This window comes from Triturus cristatus, chromosome 10, assembly GCF_964204655.1.
Source record: "Triturus cristatus chromosome 10, aTriCri1.1, whole genome shotgun sequence".
NCBI classification, from domain to species: Eukaryota; Metazoa; Chordata; class Amphibia; order Caudata; family Salamandridae; genus Triturus; species Triturus cristatus.
The window spans coordinates 626,294,322-626,317,347 of record NC_140593.1 but is presented as its reverse complement, the minus strand read 5'-3'; positions in this window follow the sequence as shown (position 1 = coordinate 626,317,347).

Genomic DNA, 23,026 nt, shown 5'->3' with positions numbered 1-23,026 from the left:
CTCAATGAAATCTATACTTTTAAAATGATCAAGGAGTTTAACAAACAAAATCTATAATTATACAAAACTACACAGTGAGGCTGAGTCCCTCTTAGTTTCTTGGGGGGCTTCAATGGTGGTACCCATAAGTATCGGGAAACAAGCCTCACCTCAACCTGACATGTGGCTCTGGAAAGATCACCGCCCAGTTCTCGGGCGATTGGTGCCACGTAGCCACATACAGCTTTTAAAAGGGATACCCAATCCGGCTCGGTTTCCCCTTATGACAGATTGTCTTTCCTAGTCCTGAGGGTTTCTAGGCCAAAGTCAGTCACATGGCAGACAGCATCCCTGCCTGTCTTTTGAAGGCACCTCTTTCGCTACGATCTCCCAAATTCTTGACCTGTCGTTCAAACAAGGCCTTACCACCAGTCATAATCAGTGTACATGATGATTCCAATTGGAGGATATTCCAACAAAAATGGCAAATATATAATGGAACGCCTTCAGTGGATCCAGACTCTGATCCAACACCGCAGGTTTCATGGCAGCTATCCTCTCAAACCGCAGACTGTCCTTTTCCATGCTCTCTCTTCTGTACCTCACGAAAACTGAACTGTTTGAAAAGCGGCATAAGGCAAGTGTCAAAATTACAAATAAAAGATTACCTTCGCCATGTTCGAACCAAGACCAACTCTTTGGTCTCGGGCACTGAGGGGCAGATTCTGATCTGCTTGAAGGACAGCTCATGAAGGGATCATGAAGGCGGAATCTGTCCTTTGGGATAGCCCTGTAGTCGAAGCCTTGAAAACATAAAACTCTGTCTAAGAGACAGGTCTTCTGCATTTGACATGAGAACAGTACGTCATTTGTGCAGATGGTGGGTATTGGCACTCATTTTTGGGGACTGGGCCATATTTTTCATCATCAGACTTTGATCCAGAACAAGAGAAAGCAAATAAGAATTGATCCAGAACAAGAGAAAGCAAATAAAAATAGGGATAAAGAAGTAGAAGAAAGATAGAACAACAGTCAAAAAGGGAGAAAGCAGGGATGAAAAAGAACCTTCAAGAGTGAGATAAAGAGTCAGAAAGTAGGGGGTGGTAGAAGAAAAAGACATGAGGGGAAATCAAAAGTAGGCAGATTGGTACTCGGCAACGTGGCATTTTGCTGTGCCACAGTAGGGCACCTGCTCTTGCGCGCACGTGCACAGATAGACACACACACACACACTTACACGCACACACACACACATGTACACATATACGTGCACACACGCACATAGGCCCTGCACAAGCACAACATCTGAAAAGAGATGGTAGACTTGATCTAAGAAGCGAATCTTATAACTTTAGAAGGGGCTCTCTGCTTTGAGAGCTCAGCCTGTGGGATCTAAACTGAGGGAAGACTCTGGCAAAGTGGAAAATAGATAAACAAATGGAACTGATGCAGTATCTCTTTGCTTAATAAAAGAACTCAGGGATGCAGCTTAAGACCATAGTTAGTGGCTCCCTAGAGAGGGCAGAACCAAGGAGATGGCATATTACTCCAAACAAAGAGGGGGGGTGGGGCAGTCAAGAGACCGGTGGGGAAATTAACCATGTATAACGGAAAGACAAGCTCCAAGTCCTGAACAGACTGAGGGGCAGATTTACAAGCCCCTTGCGCCACTTTTGCGTCACTTTTCCCATGTTAAAAGTGACGCAAAAGTGGCGCAAGGGGCTTGTAAATCTGCCCCTGAGTTTTCTGAGCCCAAAGCAGCCTGGTCCCACAAAAGGCAAAGCCATGCAAGACGAATCTAATCGAGTTGTTTTATAGGGTGGCCAGTGAGATAGACAAAGGCAACATGATGATGTAGTTAACTCAGACTTCAGAAAATGCAGTTGAAATTGTTTTACGCAGAACACTTCAAATCAAATTAGGCAGCTCTTGGAAATGGCCATGGTTGCTTTGAATTGTTTGAATCCTTGGCGGCGAAGAGAAAGGGCAAGGGAGCCCCTACATTCACAGGTCCCACTGCAAAAAGCTGATGGGTGAAGTGCATTTATTTTTAACAGGGGTGTACATATTTGTCACGGGAGTAATTCAAGAGAGGAAGTTGAACAGGTGGGCATGGGCTAGGAGACAAGGTTGCAATACCCATGTAAGGTTGCGGCCTAAGATCAAAGCCACAAGGTACAAATTTGTGTATTGAGAGAACGAGATCTGGCCAAGCTGTGCAAGATGGGAGCTGAGGGCTTGAAAGTCAATGGGGAGGTGAAGGAGCACATCTGTTGACCTTTCAGTGTGACAAGTTTTTGAGGACAGCAAGAGAGATGTGATTAGGTACAGCCAGTCAAATGGGAAGGAGTGTGACCACTGTGCCTAGATCTGTTAGCTACACCACCAGAATTTCTTTATTAAGGCAGATTGAATACAGTCCAGCCATGAAAACCCAAAATGGCGCCAGCCATTTGAGGAGAGTCTCAGTACTCCCTCAATGTTGGTAGAATGGCACATCAGAAGTTTGGGCGGGGTCGGAAGGATTATGATTTAGATGTTAACATGTCTATGTGGGATAAACAGTGCTCAAATAGTGAACAATTTCCTCAGGAGCACACTCCTAGAACTACAGTCCATGAATGAGACTGGAGAAAGAAGTGACAATGGAAGATATGTTTTACTTGAAGAAGAAGTGAAATGATAATGCTACGTCACAACCCTCCTTTGATTTATATACATATGATACAGTAAGTGCTGGAGATAAATCATCAAATTGATTCTAAAGGTATGGGTCAGGCATAAGTGAGAAACAGTATTGAATAAGAACTTCATATCTGGAGATGATATGTGGTCTGTGCATGTCAAGTGGAGGCTTGGGCCAAACAGAGCATCACTGCTTCACTTGCGCGTTCTGGACTTATAGAGTCACTCCATGAAGGTTACAAGCGGTTTTAATATAACCAACAATCGTACAGCCAAACTGAGCAAACTGACTGGCCTTAATCGGATTGGCTGAAAAATACTTTCTGGCAAACTGATTGGGCTGCTCGCGACCAATAAGAATTGGCTTCTGTTTTCTGGCTATTCTGATTACCTGTAGGCAGTGCTTTAATTGAAAATATTGAGGTACATTTACTCCCTATTTAAAGTACATGTTTTCTCCGAAGAAGTGCCATTCCTCTCTCATTAAATATATGGCAGCAGTGCTGAGAAGTGCTGGCGCTCTCTCTTTCAAATGAAAGAAGTGCAGGTACTCCACACTGCACAGTACCTACACACTTAAATCACTCCCTGTAGGACACTGTGACGGTTTATTTTGAAGCCAACCTGCCATACTTCACTGGCTTTGTTGTTCAGGAAGGCCACAAGGTCAACCAGGCAAGTGGTGTAGCAGTGATTTCCAGCAGACTGGAAACCAAAGGGCATGTTTATGAGTGCAATGTAGCACAGCAAGTCAACATGCTGCACTGCACTGCGTGACAGGGAAAAGGCAGGAATGCACCACATTTAAAATAATTCAGTGCATACTTGCCTTTTCTCCTGCGCTGGCGCCATTTTGGCTGCCTAGCACCAACACAGGTACTTTTGCACCATGGTACAAGGGTGCCTGCATTGTAAGGTGGAATGTGTTTGTGCAGGAAGGTGCAGTGTTTTCCTTTTTCTATGTCCATGTGTGCGGCACAATGCAGCACACATAGAGGAAAAGAATGAGGAGAAATATTCATATTTCTCCTTGTTGCACCTCACCTGGAGAGGCATAGGTTTTTGATGCATTCCCAGAGCTACCACTTCTGGTAAATCTGGGCATGCGTCAAATTCCAGGAATGTTGGTTGGGAACACCCATGCAAACCCATGGAATGACTCCTTGGAGCAGAGTAAGGCAATGTAGCGATTTGCGATGCGCTGCTTTACTCCAGATTTATGAAGCCCCTCAGGCCCATACAAGGTGTCCTTGTGTGGCTTCATAAGTCTAATTTTTTAGTTGCATGCGTGGTGCAAGAGTGACGCAACAGGGCTCGTAAATATGCCCCAAAGTTTGGAACCACGTGATTACCGACCCACCACTACAAATATAGAAAAAGATGAAGCCACCCATATTGTCGAAAATATTTGTCCATCCCCATTCAAGTAATGTCGGGGGCATTATCTAGCTAGATTAATTTAGCCATCCCAATTTGCAATTAAACTCCTTTTCTGGTAGGTCCAGTGACGTTATTTCTCATCCTTAAAAGTCAGAACACTATTTCTTGTTTTTCTTCCTGTCATGATCATGTTGGATCGCTTCTTGTCTGAGCACATTCGATCACTTCCTGCCCTGAGCAATTTTCATTACTTTTAGCTTTCAGCAAACAGAACTGAGTACCAGTTACACATAAAATAATTCATATGTGCTTTCTCTTTAGAACCCTCAGTGGATGAGTGGGCAAGTGATTCCATAAGAGAGTGAGTTGGGTGAACCTCTACAGTGCACTGTGCCATTAAGGTGGTGTCTAGGATCAGTGCTTAGTATGTAAAAAAAAAATGTCAGGGCCCTCGTCGAGAAGCCAATGCAGCTTGCATTACACATTGCTCATTCCAGCACTGCCAATGGTAGTATCAACACAATAACTAATCATCACACTCCTACAAGTGTGAATTTCAACTTATTCCAGGCCCCTAAAGCTACAAGAATGTCTTGGACAGCAGTCAATAGTCATTTTTAAAGTATGTTGGATTAATAAACAACTGTTTGTTGTGCTCATCTTTAAAGTAGACAGACAGCGCCACCATGTGGCTGGCTGTTACAAGCACTGGTGTTGATAATTAATTGCCGGTGCCGAGCAACGGAAACCACTGGCTCAAATTAAGGACCCAAAGTAAGGACCAGTCTAAGTGCAGATGCTTTTTTACCGCAACACTAGTAAAAGAGGTGTCACTAATTATGCAGGGTATTTTCTGAATCCCTAAGTCCTAGTATTACTATTCATAGCATGAGGCAGTGCTTCTTCTCTGCAGGGGCAGACAGATCACACTGAAATGGCAGCCCCCTTCTGAAACCATGCACAGTATTTTTTCATTATAATCAATGTCTCTTCTATTGCTCTCTTTTTTTCCTGACAAGGGCAGGGTACTTGGATGTTTTACCCAAGAAGCTAGTGTCTCTGATAGGCTGGAAGGGCTATGTTTGATTTAGTTATATCTAGAAGCGAGCTATCTCGATGACCCTACGCCTCACAATCTGAACAACACTGCACACTAAATCAACAACCAGTTTCATGAGCTTTAGGAGCAACATCAACCCACACCGTCAACATTTGTGATAGTGCTGAAGTCCACTCACGAGCCGCTACCATCACAACGATTATGAAGCACTTGAGACCCAGGACTCGACATCCAAGAACTGGGCAGAATGAGAAGATTAAGAAGGGTGCAACTTAAAATAGAAAGTTCTGGATGTGTCTGTGAAACTTCATGTAGACACCGACTCTCCTTACAGCCTTAGGAAAATCCCTTCAATCCTCTAGCAGCATGGCTATAGAATCTGTGCTAGCCTTGTAGAACTTAGCAAGTGGCAGAATAGGCTTCCATGATAACCTTAATCTTTTACCAGACTTGTAGGTTATTACATTGCTTCAAGTCATCCAGAGATTGTCCATGGGTTCATGCTATTTCAGGGATACAACCTTAAACGTGATCTGGACTTTGACCGCCTGGGCAGCTGAGACATACCCAATCTCTTAGCAATGTGGGTAGTAATTCCAGAAGCTTGATCATGTACACCTGTGGATGGACAAGTAGCGTCAAAGTATTGTCTGCACCAAAGGTGCACATAAATCAATTTATTCCCCTTTGACAGTGCATATCACATAGGCCAAATGACAAAAATGGCTGGTTGTAGATATGTTGTTTTACTGTGTGAACGGCCCGTTCATATCCCTGCTCTCTTTCTTGACTATAGCACAGAAGTAAACTATAAAATTCACAGTGAATCTATGAACAATGGCCTTCTGCATAGTGTTCACAACAAATGCATTCCTAAAGCACTTACCTCCATAGACCTCTTACCTCTCTCATCAATCCTACATCCCACAACAACACCCAGTCATGATGACAAACTACTGCACCCGCAGTTGAGGATGCAGAAACAATTCTGGATTAGAAACTGAACCCTACCAGCTCGAATGCTTGCTATACCTAATGGGCACCCAGCAAAGTGCTTCGGTTGAGGCAAATGGACTCAGAAAATGCAGTTCTCCAGCAAACAGTCGGGAAACTCAAATATGCACTGAGCATTGTGGATTTCTACTCGGATGGGGGCACTTAGATCACCCATTCTAGTAAATGAAACCCCTTTCAGAGGCCCAGAGGTGCCTATGGTTGATTCAGTTTGATAATATGCTATGCAATCGTCCTAAAAATATAACATTTATGCTTTCTGACATTATTTGGTTATTGTTGTGCTTGATATTTTAGGTTTTCTTTCTCTAAAGATGAAATTAATAATACTGAAGGGACAAACAAAGATGATCTCCCAGAGAATGCAGTTGGTCGATGAAATATGAAACATGAAACTAACTAGCTGAAACCTGAAACTGTGAGGCTTTCAGATGGCAATAGAACAACTTACCTGTTAGAGATCAATTTGGTGGATCACTCACCAACAAGACCATTATTTGCCTTCTGCATCGATAGCCAAATTAACTGACATCTACTGAAAGGTACACAAGTGCAGATAGATTGGCACATGGAAAAGTGAATGGATAGATGCATTAAGGAAAATGAATAATGGGACATTTGGTTACATTGAGAGACAGACAGAACGAATTATCATTGATAAATGGATAGGTAACCACATGGGACTGTGGATGGAGAGATGATAGATGTATAACAGAGACATGGACAGATTGACACACAGGTGGTGGGTATATCGACACTGTGAGAGTTGGCCAAATGGACCCATATATTAAAGAGAAGGAATTAAGATTAACACACGAGGAAATAAACTGATGACTAGAGACAAATAAAAACATTGCTAGGGATTGAAAAAAATGTATTAAGCGAGGTGGACTATTTGAAAGGAGGATGGAAAAATGTATTAGCCGAAATGTTACTAGATGGGTAAACAGGTGGTGGATAGATGGACACAGTGATGTGTGGCCAAAAATATCGATGTGTTAAAGGGAAGGTGACAGACTAATAGAGAAGGAAGTGAGTGGATGGGTAGATATGTTGATGTAAAGGTCGATAGATGGACACATTGGGAGGTGCTCTGGAGTATCATAGGTAAACTCTCTGGAAGGTGTTGCTGCCAATAGTTTGACAGATTGACATAAAGGTGGTGGATGTACCCAAACAATGTAAGTTGGGTAAATGTGTTCATTTGTAAGTACAGTTGCGCATATGGAAACATGGCTAGGTGCAGAGATGTAACAATGGGGAGGTGGTCAGAAATACGCATGGGAAATGGATAGATTGAGTGCATCAGTGACGTATAAACATAGAGGAAGACATACAGACAAATCCCAAGGTAAGTGGAGAAATCACATAACGAGCAAGTTCTCACGCTCTACACAAACAGTGTGAGAAGGTACAACACTGACAGCTTCAGGATCACACTTCTGACCATCTGCCCCAAAATCTGAGAGACTAAAATAGGAACACGTGTTACAAGTGCTATGTTATGTCACACTTTTACAACAAACAAATGATGGACGGAATGCTGACAATGCAGACATTCTCCCCCAGTCAAGAGATCTGGGTTAAATCCATCGTTCTTTTGCCCACTACGCCACCCCAGTTTAGACATGGCCATATGCAAATCAGTCTTGACCCTGTGTCTCATGGGAACAGTCCAGCCCGAACTGCCAAGCCATGTCTTCCCTGGACCGGAATCAAGCATCCTAGGACCGGTGATGGATTAAAACCATGATCTCTTGACTTGGTAAGAGTATTCTGCATCATTCAGAAACTCTGTCCATCACCACCCCCTTTTTCCCAAATCGATTTTATCCACACTCAGTGTGGGAGGGTATGCTCAGACGTGAGTCTCTTGCTCATTGCACCATCAGGATTCAGGCAAGCCGGGCCGACGAAGGCTGTGATGCCAGAAACCGGTCCCCGGAAGCTTGTTTCCTTCCCAGTATAAGAATTGGCTTGGTAGTTTGGTTTGCCCTGTTCCCATCATGCACTGGGACAGGTACAGACTAATTTGCATGTAGCCAGGTTCTGAGCTGGGATGGTGCAGTGAGCTAAAAAACGGTGATGGATTAAAACCATGATCTCTTGACTTGGTAAGAGTATTCTGCATCATTCAGAAACTCTGTCCATCACCACCCCCTTTTTCCCAAATCGATTTTATCCACACTCAGTGTGGGAGGGTATGCTCAGACGTGAGTCCCTTGCTCATTGCACCATCAGGATTCAGGCAAGCCGGGCCGACGAAGGCTGTGATGCCAGAAACCGGTCCCCGGAAGCTTGTTTCCTTCCCAGTATAAGAATTGGCTTGGTAGTTTGGTTTGCTCTGTTCCCATCATGCACTGGGACAGGTACAGACTAATTTGCATGTAGCCAGGTTCTGAGCTAGGATGGTGCAGTGAGCTAAAAAACGGTGATGGATTAAAACCATGATCTCTTGACTTGGTAAGAGTATTCTGCATCATTCAGAAACTCTGTCCATCACCACCCCCTTTTTCCCAAATCGATTTTATCCACACTCAGTGTGGGAGGGTATGCTCAGACGTGAGTCCCTTGCTCATTGCACCATCAGGATTCAGGCAAGCCGGGCCGACGAAGGCTGTGATGCCAGAAACCCGTCCCCGGAAGCTTGTTTCCTTCCCAGTATAAGAATTGGCTTGGTAGTTTGGTTTGCCCTGTTCCCATCATGCACTGGGACAGGTACAGACTAATTTGCATGTAGCCAGGTTCTGAGCTGGGATGGTGCAGTGAGCTAAAAAACGGTGATGGATTAAAACCATGATCTCTTGACTTGGTAAGAGTATCCTGCATCATTCAGAAACTCTGTCCATCACCACCACCCCCTTTTTCCCAAATCGATTTTATCCACACTCAGTGTGGGAGGGTATGCTCAGACGTGAGTCCCTTGCTCATTGCACCATCAGGATTCAGGCAAGCCGGGCTGATGAAGGCTGTGATGCCAGAAACCGGTCCCCGGAAGCTTGTTTCCTTCCCAGTATAAGAATTGGCTTGGTAGTTTGGTTTGCCCTGTTCCCATCATGCACTGGGACAGGTACAGACTAATTTGCATGTAGCCAGGTTCTGAGCTGGGATGGTGCAGTGAGCTAAAAAACGGTGATGGATTAAAACCATGATATCTTGACTTGGTAAGAGTATTCTGCATCATTCAGAAACTCTGTCCATCACCACCCCCTTTTTCCCAAATCGATTTTATCCTCACTCAGTGTGGGAGGGTATGCTCAGACGTGAGTCCCTTGCTCATTGCACCATCAGGATTCAGGCAAGCCGGGCCGACGAAGGCTGTGATGCCAGAAACCGGTCCCCGGAAGCTTGTTTCCTTCCCAGTATAAGAATTGGCTTGGTAGTTTGGTTTGCCCTGTTCCCATCATGCACTGGGACAGGTACAGACTAATTTGCATGTAGCCAGGTTCTGAGCTGGGATGGTGCAGTGAGCTAAAAAACGGTGATGGATTAAAACCATGATCTCTTGACTTGGTAAGAGTATTCTGCATCATTCAGAAACTCTGTCCATCACCACCCCCTTTTTCCCAAATCGATTTTATCCACACTCAGTGTGGGAGGGTATGCTCAGACGTGAGTCCCTTGCTCATTGCACCATCCGGATTCAGGCAAGCCGGGCCGACGAAGGCTGTGATGCCAGAAACCGGTCCCCGGAAGCTTGTTTCCTTCCCAGTATAAGAATTGGCTTGGTAGTTTGGTTTGCCCTGTTTCCATCATGCACTGGGACAGGTACAGACTAATTTGCATGTAGCCAGGTTCTGAGCTGGGATGGTGCAGTGAGCTAAAAAACGGTGATGGATTAAAACCATGATCTCTTGACTTGGTAAGAGTATTCTGCATCATTCAGAAACTCTGTCCATCACCACCCCCTTTTTCCCAAATCGATTTTATCCACACTCAGTGTGGGAGGGTATGCTCAGACGTGAGTCCCTTGCTCATTGCACCATCAGGATTCAGGCAAGCCGGGCCGACGAAGGCTGTGATGCCAGAAACGGGTCCCCGGAAGCTTGTTTCCTTCCCAGTATAAGAATTGGCTTGGTAGTTTGGTTTGCCCTGTTCCCATCATGCACTGGGACAGGTACAGACTAATTTGCATGTAGCCAGGTTCTGAGCTGGGATGGTGCAGTGAGCTAAAAAACGGTGATGGATTAAAACCATGATCTCTTGACTTGGTAAGAGTATTCTGCATCATTCAGAAACTCTGTCCATCACCACCCCCTTTTTCCCAAATGTCACACTTTTATACAGCAGCGCTCGCCAATTCCTTACCCTTTGTTCTTTAAGTTCATAGATCAGGCGCAATTTGAGTTTGCGGGTTTTCCCAAAAGAGGGTCTCTGTGGGTTAAAGGAGAAAGGGAAGTATCTCATTTGATGTTCCCCTGGAACGACTAACAGCAGGAGATGGGGCTTGAAGGGTGATTGTTTTCAGTTTACCAGGAGAGAATGTTTAAACCCTTCACTTAACCTGTGTGAATGGGAATAATGTGAAGGGTTTTCTACGTGAAATGTTCATGAAGGGTGGATGGGGCCTGAGCCTTCAGGCCCCAAATTTAACCTAAGCCAGCTGTGGCAGTAGGTCTGTCGCATCCTGGAGCTCTAAAGAAACTTTCTGGATGCAAATGCACCAAATAACCCTGAAAAAGCAGGTGTCACGGCTCAGGGAGTCAAGCACCTACTGCAGAATCCTGTGACTTCCAAGTCACAGATATTCATGCACAGCAGAGTGAAGTCTGCCTTTATCCATTAGAGATCGATAAAGTATGGGCAACTGAACCGTTGAACAATAACATTTAGGGGTATATTCACAAGAACGTGCGATAACTACCACAAGAGTAGCTTAACGCAGCTCTCAACATCACAGCCCATTGCGGGAAAATAACTTTGTGTCAACGTGGAATTCACAACAAGGTGGTACCATGCAATAGTCTGCCTAAACCGTGGACAATGTCCATGATACAACCACCTCGATGGAGATAAAAACACAAACCACAACACAAAAAAACCTGCGATGGGCCAAAGCACAATGAGGAAATCAGCGATAAGCAGCGCCAGGCCTGCAACACACACCTGGCAGGCGGGAAAAATCATCCTAAAAGTAGAAAAAACACCCAAACACAAACTGACTACCACCCAAGGACCATGGAGAAAGCCGGAGCAGGCGCAGAGGACGAGCGCAACCCCATAAGCACCCCGGACGACCAGCCAGGGACCTCGGGGGCAAGGAAGGGCAAGGACAATAAGAAGAGGAAGACGAAGTTCAGTCCGCAGGCGAACAGGATCATAGTCACGGAGGTGATGGAACACCATCAACAACTGTTCGTCACCTCCAACGTGTCATTGGGCACCAAAACTGGAATATGGCAGGACATCGTGGACAAGGTGAATGCCGTCGGAGAGCACAAGAGGACAATGGACGAGGTCAAGAGGCGATGGAATGACATCAAGCGGAAGACCAAGGAGAAACTCGCAGCCAACCAGAAGGCAGCAATGCAGACTGGAGGTGGGGGCCCAGCTCTTGCTGGATGACATGGAGGAGCTGGTGTCGAAAGTCATCAGTGTGGATAGTGTGGCCGGAGTCGAGGGACCGGACACTGCTCGACAGGACACAACACAACCGCAACAGGGTGAGTGACCACCAGGTACTGGGGGGACGGGTGGAGATGGCCTCAATGGCACACATGCACAATCAAGCAGAGCACAGTGTACACTCTCAATGACTCTGGGTCATCGCCCAGATCTATAGACTGTCACAATGTACAATGCCATGGTGTCTGAATGTCAACATGTACCATGCGGCTACATACATGTGGACATATTGCAATACACCATCTCCCCTTCACATTGCAGGGCCACCGTCAACACCCCCTGCAGAGCAGTCCCAGCCACTCTTCACTGATGATGAGGAGGACAACCCCAGCATCGACACACAAGCCCTCCTAGACATCATTGACATCATCCGTGACTCACTTCCAGGATCAGGGCTGACCAGCTGCATCGAGGAGACCCCACCCACCACACAAACCACCCAGCAGGAGGCTCCCACGGCCCCAGCAGTCTCCCAAGACCCCCAGGAATAACACATGGCCTTCCAATGCTGTGTGCTGGAGGCCCAGAGGGAGACGTCTGAGCAGGTGCGGGTGGGGTTCGACTTCATGGCCACCAAACTGGACACCATCCATGAGTGTCTAGGACCGCTCCATGGTCTCCAACGAGCACTGACTGACATTGCTGGAGTCCTGACGCAGAGAGAAGAACACCTGTCTGCTCAGAGGGGCACCAGCGATACCAGCCGTGAGCTGGCACACATGCGAAGGCTCATGGAGGACTTGGTGTGGATGGAGACGGAAAGGATGGCAGCTACCGCTGCACATCAGCGAAATGTAGCTGGGATCTACCATGCCCTGCAGATCATCATCATGGCATTGCTGCCACAAGGCGTGGCGCAGATGAATGCTGCTGCCCCCACACCATCCACATCTCCGCCCCCTGGGTGCCTTTGCCTCACTGTGCGGCAGACGCATCCACTCCGGCATCTGATGTGTCAGTGGCACACAGTGCCTCAGCCGGTACTGCAACACCCACTGGTGGGGCAGAGCACACATACAGAGACAAGGACGTGGATGGGTTTGTGATCAGGAGGCACTAGCATTAATATCTGCCACCTGGCCTGTTTCTGCTTGGTGCCGCACATGACCTCATGACCTTCCACTGACCCCCGATACACTCCGATGCACTCACCTTGGACAGCGACATGGACTGCCATTTCCTGTTTAATGACCAATGACACGGCGACCAGACTGCGGACTGTACCCTCCCACTTCCGCAGTACTTGTCATCCCCGGATGGACTCTGGCTGGCCATCCATAGGCCCATATTGTGTAGTGTGCTCGCCATTGCTCTGTACCGCTCCAGCTGCAGAACTGCACTGGATGTGCAATAAACATACAGTGATGCACTGCTGTGTCATGTCTTTCATCATTCATGTATGAATGTGTGGATGAATGTAGGGACAGTGATTTCCCTTGCGTCAATGATGCTCATCCTGTGGGATGCAGTCAGAGGGTGCTACATTGCATATTGTGTACAGGGTCCCGTGAACACTACAACAGGGACACACGCATCAGTCACTTCCATGTGCGGACATGGACTGAACCACGCCCAGAGCATACGAGTCATTGTTGCAAGCCCTGCGCTGGTTCGGCGTACGGCAGGCCAGACCACTCTGCTTACGCTCCGAGGGGGGCATTCGTTGCTACCCATCGCAGTTGTACTCGCTGGAGGTGTGCAGGTCACTGGTATAATTGTCAGCATGTCTCAGCCACTCCCTGAGGGCAAGTTTGCACGCACACCACACCCATCCGGCACAGGCGTCATAGGCTCCACGATTCTCAATAATAAAGGACCCATGAGTTGTTGTGCACAGGGTTAGTGGCACCCGAGGCCTTGCAGCCGTCATGGGCCTACCACCACGTGGCACTGACTGGGGTTGCACAGGGTTAGTGGCACCCGGAGCATTGCGACCGGCACAGGCATCCCACCACGGGACGGTGACTTTGGGTGCACTGAGTTAATGGCGCCTTAAGCTGCTGAGCGGGTGTGCAGCCTGCGATGATGCCCTGTCCCGGCGGTCCGGACAGCTCAGGTTTTGTGTGCCCTGCTGGGCCACAGTGTAGGCCAGAGCCAGCGGGCAGCACGGGCCTACCACCACGTGGCATCGCTTCCGGGATCCCAGAAAGTGTCACCCATTGAGCTGAGCGGGTGTGCAGCCTGCGATGATGCCGGGTGCACTGGTATGTCCTATGCCATAGAGTAATCAAGACCCAGCACCAAACGTGAGACCTGGTGGCCTGCGGAGCGGGGCTGAATGGTGTGTAGGGTGCCATGTCCACGGGCCCCGGGCTTGTGGCTTGCAGCGCCACGTGGTGGGACCTTCTGTCTACACGCCAGTGGCGGAAGGTGAGCAGTGAGGCCTGGGTATGCATGGGCGGGCATGCTCCGATGGGCGGCGGGAGGGACTAGGGTGCCTCTGTCTGGGTGTGCATGGGCGGGCAGACAATGTTGTCTTTTGTAAGTGTGTGTTCTGTGCCAATCATGTATCTGGACTCCATTTCAGATGTGTGACCTGGTGTACTGCTATACATACCGGCAAGTGGTTGGAGACACACCGGTGGCATCAGGTGAGCAGTGTGGCCAGGGTGCGCTGGGGTGGCACTCTCGCTCTCTCCCCCTCTCTTCTTCTCTCTCTCTCTCTCCCCCTCTCTTCTTCTCTCTCTCTCCCCCCTTGTCTTCTCTCTCTCTCCCCCTCTCTTCTTCTCTCTCTCCCTCTCTCTTCTTCTCTCTCACTCCCCCTCTCTTTTTCTCTCTCCCCCTCTCTTCTCTCTCTCTCTCTCTCTCTCCCACTCTCTTCTTCTCTTCTTCTCTCTCTCCCCCTCTCTTCTTCTCTCTCTCTCTCTACCCCTCTCTTCTTATCTCTCTCTCTCCCTCTATTCCTCTTTCTCTCCTTCGCTCTCTCTCTGTCCTTTGGTGTGCGCAGGACACACCTTCTCATCATGATTTTTGTCTTGCAGGCTGTGACCTACGGATTGTCCCAAGGGGAGCCGCCATGTGTTTTCATTTCAGTGTTCATTTTAATATTGTTTCATTTGTTGCTTCGAAAGTGAATGTATGATGCTCATTTTTGTGACGACACATGCATGTCACCAGTTGTGATTGTGCGACATCAAGCGGATTATTTTGTTCATGTTTAGGTGTAGCTGATGTGGCATGTGTTTGGTCGGGGATGGTGCTGGGGAGGGGGGTTCCTGGTGGTGGTGGCGGGTGTTGTTGGCCTTTCGGCCCTCTGGGCTGCATGTTCAGTGGCTCGGGTGCATGTATTGTTCTTCAGGTGTGGGTCTGGGCTGGGCTCCATTTTGTGGTGCAGGCTGTGGTCCGACTTTGCACCAGGTCAGAGAAGGTGTTATATTCCTGCTGCTAACGTGCCTTATCACCTGTTTTGTGTTCTTATCGCAGTTCTGGCTGGTCGTTGTGAATGTTGTGGAGTGGTGTTGTCGCGGCTTTTGGCATGGGAACGCCTACTCTGCATTACATTAGCGATAGTTGCGGGGATCATCTGTGCCGATGTTTTTTGCGGCTGCTATCGTGGGTAAACTGGTGCTGTGGGCTGTTAATACCAGCTTGTGATTGGGGCGATAAGTTTATCGCAACTTTGGCTGCGATAAAGTGCCGTTAACTCGGCGATAGATCCTTGTGAATGTGCTGCTCTAACAGAAAGTTATATTTCTGGCGTGGCTATAGAAATGGTCAATATTTTTATTTATTATTGAAAGTTATAATGCAGAACGGGATTTTTAAAAATCTAAAACCTTTTCCACACCAGATTTTTTTATTGTTCAAATCAGTTTGTTGCAGCCTTAGATTCGCACCAGTATATTAGTGTGGAAAGGCGCATTTAATAAACACCTCCATTTTTATTTTTAAAGGAAGAAAAATGCAGCCAACGTAGTTGTCAGTTGTAGAACTAACAAAAAAACAATCTCCCCTCAGTGGGGAAGGTGAGGCGAGGAGGTATCTCTTGAGTGCGGCAGGCACATGTGGGGTATGATTTCTTTCACTGCCAAGATACTATGAAAACAGACCATCCCACATCCTCCCACATTCCCATCTATTTCTGCAATCTACTAACCCACATATTAACTGAATGTTTGCAGTTTCATTCCTAAAGGAGGTGGTTTTAGTAAGCATTTATACCACATTGCCAGTCGCAGAAAACTACTGCGCACAGCGGAAACAGACTGCTCTGTAGCCAGGGCCGGGCTGGCCGTAGCAGGCACCGGGTAATCCCCCGGTGGGCCGCACAGGTGGGGGACAGTTTTGGGCCCCTGGGGGCCATTTTTGTTACAGGGCCGTTTTTGCAGCATAGCTGCAAAATCGGCCCTGTAACTAAATCGGCTGAAAACCGGCCCTGGCAAAGAGCTCGGCGGCACCCCCAACCCCCCGGTGGGGGGGGGGGGCAGCCGAGCACTTTGCCAGGGCTGGTTTTGGTTCCCAGTCTGGCCTTGTCTGTAGCAGTACTTATTTTGAGCTGGTGGTTGCAGGTGGGGATTACTGCCATTCAAGTTTGAGGAACAGCACTTATTTTTCATCAATAGACTTTGACCTAGAGCAAGAGAGAGAAAAAACACAAAAGAGGAAAAGAGCGAGGAAGATAAAGAAGGGAAAACAGTTACAAAAGGAAAAGGCAGTGATGAAAAAGAACCTGCAAGAGTGAGATTTAGAGACAGGGAGTTTCTGTTGGTCGATGAAAGAGGCATGAGGTGAAATGAGGATGACACAGCCTTGATATTTGTCATTCTATCTTGGATAGCACTGCTAGCGGGCTCCTCACCAAGACTTTGGGCTTGGAAATTATTATTTTACAAATTACTTACTACTCTGCAGCGAGCCTGTCTCTCTCCTTAAAGAGTAAGGTTCTCAGATGATTTCATCATACCACCACAATCACATTATTCGGGGGGCGTGGCTTAGCTAGCAAACATGGCAGTTGCTCCGTGAAGAGCTTAGCTGAAAGAGCAGCTAATCTGGCGTTCACCGACGCTTCCCCCCGGGGCCATCTGACCTGGGTCGAGTTGTGAGGTGGTGCAGATCCGTTGTACCATCACGGGCATGCTGGTCTGGCACACTTGTACCCCCGGGAGTGCCAGCCAGAGGTCTGGTCCATGGTCAACATTACAGCAGAGGAAGCGGAGACCAGTGGCGGCCTCAGCGCGGTAAGGAAGGAGCGTGGGGCATGCCAGGAATCATCCGGAGGCGGCATGGAGACACCTCTGGCTGTGCAGTGCTTAGGGCTTGCCGCCCAATTCTGTGGGGTCTCTGAACTGTGGGTGGTGCCCGAGAGGCCACTGACGAGATGTGGTGAGGCCCACGAGTTACAATGGAGGCCGGCCATGGGGCGCTACTGAGGATGCCAGTGTTCGACTGGGCCTGGCAGTGCTGAAGCAATGACATGGGGCAGAGGGATCATTGGCTGCTCGGCCCTTTGAGAGGCAGGAGTCGGAGGATCCCTCCTGGTGCCCTGCTGGTGAGCATTGGGGGGGCCCCCTGGCATGGAGGTGGAGTGGAGTCAGTTGGGAGGGCACCCTACGGCTGCATGGCAATGAGAGTGGGCGTTGAGGCTGACCCCCCCCAGATGACCTGGAGTCCACGCTCTGGGCCATATCCATCCAGAATGTGATCTGCTGCCCGACACTCGTCCTACCCCATGGGCAGGAAGGAGTCGGGACAGGCCCCACAGGAGACTAATTGTGCGCAGGTTAGACAGGCCTCAAACATTTGAGCTTGGTACGGCAACATAAGACTTAGGGGTACAGGGTCTGCCCTGTCTGCCCCTGCAACACGTTATATGGGCACAGAGCCTTCCTGAAGGCGCATGATTGGTCTTGGCTGGTGCTGGGGTTGTCCCTTTGGTGCCCCCCTCCCTGGACATTGCGTGGTAGTGGCTTCTGAGGGCCACCGGAGGGGATACAGGAGGGGGCTTCATCCAGATCAACTCAGAGCCTGCAACATGAGGGGGGCAGGCTAACGGCTTGGTCCCTCCGTACAGTTACTAATTCTTCGGAGGATAGCTGGTTGCGCAAGTTCCCGAGGACGTTGATAGGGGCTCTGGTAGCCTGTCTTTGAGGCACGACCCTGACTGCTATTGGGGGGGGGGGTCGATGTGCTATTCAACCTTGGGTAAGTGGTTCTGCCCTCACAGCTTTGGGACACCGGAGACACCTCCTTTTGACCCAGCACATATGGCGAAAGGCAAGTCAACCCCTGTTGCCTCCCAACAGAAGATAGACAAGTACACCAAACAGCAGAACCCTGCAGGAGGACAGGAGTGGAGGAGGAGGGGGGACCACCAGACCACACGGATCCTCAGCGGCATTCAGGACCTCAAGCCCTCTATGGAGGGCAGGCTGGGATAACTAAGGGTATACCCGAATATTGATTCGACAAGACGTATGCAATACCATGCATAGGGTGACCGAGGTAGAAGGTGGACACCCTCAAATCACAGGGAGACCATTTGGCAATCTTGCAACGCCTGGAGAGTCAGCTGGAGGCAAGAGCTGAGGATGCGGAGGGGAGATCCTACAGGAACAATCACCACATGGTGGGCATACCGGAGGGGGCAGAGGGCTCCTCCCCAACAAAATTCATGTGAGACTGGTAGACCATCTGGGTTCCCAAGGACGAGTTCTTGGGCTGCTTTATTGTAGAAAGGGCTTATAGAGCACTGATCGCCAAACCACCGGTCGGTGCACATCCCAGAAAATTTATTGTGCGCATACTCAACTACGGTGACAGGCACACAGACCTTAGGGCTGCACACAGGGCAGAACCACTTGACTTTTCAGTCCTCTGCAGCGATGATCTTCCTTGACTACACCCTGAAGGTACAACAGCAATGTCAGTCCTTTCAGAAAGCTAAGCAGAAATTGAAAGCTATGGGACTCAAATATATGCTCTTGTTCCCAGCCCGCCTGAAGTTTCTGCATAAAGAGAAGAGCTTTTTCTTTGACTCTCCTGAGGCGGTATGGGAGTGGGTAGAAGAGAGACGACCATGACTCTCAGTATTGATTCCTCCCACGAGAGGGGGCGCGAGGCCCGGAGAGATGGTGGGGGCCAAGCACGAGAACGGCGTACAGTCTTGCAGAAACGTTCAAAGAAGAAGTGTAGTAGGGCCCAGTCGTTGGGTCCTGAGTACAGAGTCGCTATGGAGAGCTCAACTGTGGCGGGGGAGGACCACGGAGAGGGGTGGTGGGGCATAGCCACTGATCAGGGCGACTGGGCAGCCATGGAGAACGCCCATCACAGCAACATATTAACCCAAACTGTCATGCCATAGCCTCGACACTGCCAAAGGGGTACACCGCATAAAAAGTATGGTTGTGCCCAGAGAGCCCAGGGGGAAATCCAGAGTGATACACCTGAGTGTAGCCCTTGCGGGCCATAAAAGGACACTTAGTGCCCATGAGGGGAGTCTCCTATAGCATCACAATATCTGTGTTGGACCTCAGCACCGCACGGAGCATCGCTCCCCATTTAATCTTATCCAACTTCCCATTAACGTTCCACCATGACAGGTACTTCTAGTTTCCGAAGTACAGGGGTGCTGCGGTTGGGGGAGGGTGTTGGGGTGTTGTATTTCCCTTTCAGGTGCAGAGGGTGGGTGCGGGTGTAGGCAGGAAACAAGCAATTCATAGACACAATACGATTACACGCAGGGGTTATGGCTGATTCTAACTCTCAGAGGGACCACGCCTGGAGATGGGGGGAGGGGGAAGCAGGGTACATTGTCCATCCTGTTGTGGAACGTTAATGGGAAGTTGGATAAGATTAAATGGGGAGCGATGCTCCAGGCGGTGCTGAGGTCCAACACAGATATTGTGATGCTACAGGAGACTCCCCTCATGGGCACTCAGTGTCCTTTTATGGCCCGCAAGGGCTACACTCAGGTGTATCACTCTGGATTTCACCGGGGCTCTCTGGACACAACCATACTTATTATGCGGTGTACCCCTTTGGCAGTGTCGAGGCTATGGCATGACAGTTTGGGTTAATATGTTGCTGTGACGGGCGTTCTCCATGGCTGCCCAGTCTCCCTGATCAGTGGCTATGCCCCACCACCCCTCTCTTCAGACTTCTTGACTAGACTGGGGGACCTTATGTGAGAGTTGCCGGATGCCCCGTGGTTAATTGGAGGGGATTTTAATGGTGTGTGCTACGTGAGCCTTGACCATTGTTCAACTTCGGCGGGATTTGTGGCTTGGGACGTTATCAGCATTTCAACATTGGGGGACGACCAAGTCCTTTCAGGACCTGCAGGAGGAATATGACATGCCCCGTATGCAGTTCTTTAGGTGCTAGTAAACAGCACTCTGGCAATGTGGGCTCCAAACGGTGCACTGGTATGTTTTAATGCAAATTCTGTTTCATCCAATGCTCTACTTTTGTGACCCCATTGCCAAGATGCCACCCCAACACAAGTGCAGGAAATAACAAAGGAAAAGGAGCATTCAATTATATACAGGATTATCTGTTCCAAAATCAACAGATGGTTAAACTGTTCTCCAGCAATAGATCAAGTAGTCATGGTTTGATGAATAAAAGTTATTCAGGAGTCTTGCGAGTTGCTTTGAATCCAATTGTATTAAAAAATGATAATTTGACAGAAACAATCCATTCGGCCCAGCCAACGCGTTTTGACCCAGTGGGACTTCATCAGGGCCTATCATTTAAAACATACATATCACCAATGATGTTATATACATACAGATTGTACTACACTACCCATTCACCTGTTAACCATTTTCCCACAAAAAACATTAAAGCACACCCCAACAAGACTGCCTTCCTATACACATACTAATATAATCTATTCACTGGGTGTTTCCACCATCCTAGAGTAAGTCATAGTCCATAACAATCATAATTAATACATTCTTAGAACCATTAAATTCTTGAATTTGTCACCAACGTTGTACTGATGTCCTACCAACTCCCCGTGATACATTATTCACAGAAATGTGCCCTCTGTATAAAGATCAGGTAACAATCTTGAAATATTTAAATTCACAAATTCATTAGGTATTTCCATCAGTGACCTTATATGCCACAAAGTTCCCATCATTAGGAGACAATTGGCCTGTGTAAGGAGATCAGGTGACAGTGACCTTACATCCCGTAAAGTTCTCATTTTTAGGAGACATTTGGCCTGTATGTGGAGATCGGGTAATGTCATGATATCCTTGCAAAACCCTCTCTCCCAATTTCAGAACACACCATTAAAAAAATCATTTTTTAACGATAATCATAATCTATATTGTCCTCCTTTTTCCCGGGTAAAATTCCCCGCCCCTAAAAATGTATCACTCACTTGATCAATATCCCAACGTTGTCATCCACGCAGTGTTGGCTACTGTTGTCATCTCATAAATCCCGCATAGATACAATTTTGTACCACTAGATGGCATGTTGCGCTCCCATCTTATCTATAACAAAAGGATTTAGTTTAGTACCCTATTAAATACCCTCAATGACAAAATTCTCTTCACCCAAAAAATATATTGATTCAAGGACCCCCATGTAAAAATGAAATCAGCTGGATGAGTTACCTTGGCACAAACCTGGGAAACTGGAGGGCACAGTTATCCCTCTAAACATAATACCTTTTAAGTATAATTGGTTTCATTGGTGGGGATAATGACTACAACTTCTAGAATGCATCAAGGTGCTAAAAAGAGGGCCAGTTTTTAAGCACTGCATCTATGGAAACTGAAAACATGAGGGCAAAGATATTCAGAAACAGGTAACCTGAGCTATTTAGGTGTCAGGAAAAAAACTGTCCTGCGCTAGTTTGCCCTATGCACTTCACTGAGGATAAAATATTTCCAAGAAGAACAGACAATATGCAGGCTTGAAACCTCGCACCATTTCACTAGGGCTCCATTGTTAAGAATAGCTTGACCGCGCAGCTGTCAGCAGACCTTATCGATAAACAGAAAAAGAGCTTCCAAAAGGACTAATGAGAGAGGGGCTAGTGCTTCACCCACTTGTCATTTTTCTCGAGTACATCATTTTATTGGGCACAAATTGTGTGCTTTCACTGAAAAAGTGCATTTGTATGTTAAATGTATTCTGTAGTATGTAGTTGGGTATAAGTGCTTTCAGTCGGGTAAGGTTAAGTATCTGTCGGATTTACCCCTGGATTTTCACAATCCCACACTGACAAAAACACATGCACCCACACATAAACTCTCTTGTCTCTCCCCTAAAACTTAGTTAGTTTGAAAACTAATGTGTTTAAGTACGCCAAACAATCTACGCTCCTCTCTTTTTCCACTGACACGTAACCCCCCCCCCCCCCCCCCCCCCCCGTTTCCTGCTTCTCATAATGTATTGTAACAAGAAATGCTAGCATGATTGTTGGGAAATTTGAAGCTTATACCCCCGCCCTCACAATCTGACTGACCAAGCAACGCCCCCGAGTATATCTGATAGTTGCCTTGTGGGAAAGTTAAACCTGAATACTGCAGGTCTGAGCTGGTTATGGTGCCTAACCAATCATCAAGGGTGTATGCCTAATTGGATCATTTGGAAAGATTATTTCAGATGCCATACGTCTCATCTGTTTAATATTAAAAGTTATTACAAAGGCAGTAGGCCTGAAACATATACGTTAAGGTCAGTAGGCATTAAAATGTGAAATATAATTTAATTCTGTTAAAGCATGAAGGCATATTTATTGTTCTGTGTAATCTCACATGTTGTCTTTGTAGGCAAGGATGTTGGTGTTGATTACACCCTTTGAAATGTGCCCTAGAGTAGAAGATCTGCGCTGCAATAATTCTTGATAAAAATCATTTTGGCAAAACTGTCAGGATTTGCCGGAGGAACTTGTCATAAAAACAGGGGCGGCAGGCACGTATGTGCACAGTTGGGGTAGATGGGTAGGGAACTAAGTGGTGGGTGGATTCATGCATGCAGGCAAGGCGAGTGGCTAATAATAGGAAAATAAAAAATAAAGTCAATTACCTTGCCTTTTGCATGTCCAACATCCTCAACTGTCCGTCCTCCATCTGCTCCGTGAGCACCAGACTCCAGTAAGTTCCACTAACAAATCCTGGTGCTACTCTCACCAGCATGAGAACATCGCCAGGATTTAATGGAGCGTCCTGGCTGGATGCTCCTTCAGGCCCTTTAGGCCTGTGCTTGGTTTCCACCCAGCTGGCTAAGACAGCTGAGCGGAGAGCTGCAAAGTGCGCATGTCACTTTGGCTGGCTCAAGAAAGCCGGCCAAAGTGACATGCACGCTTTGGAGGGTCCA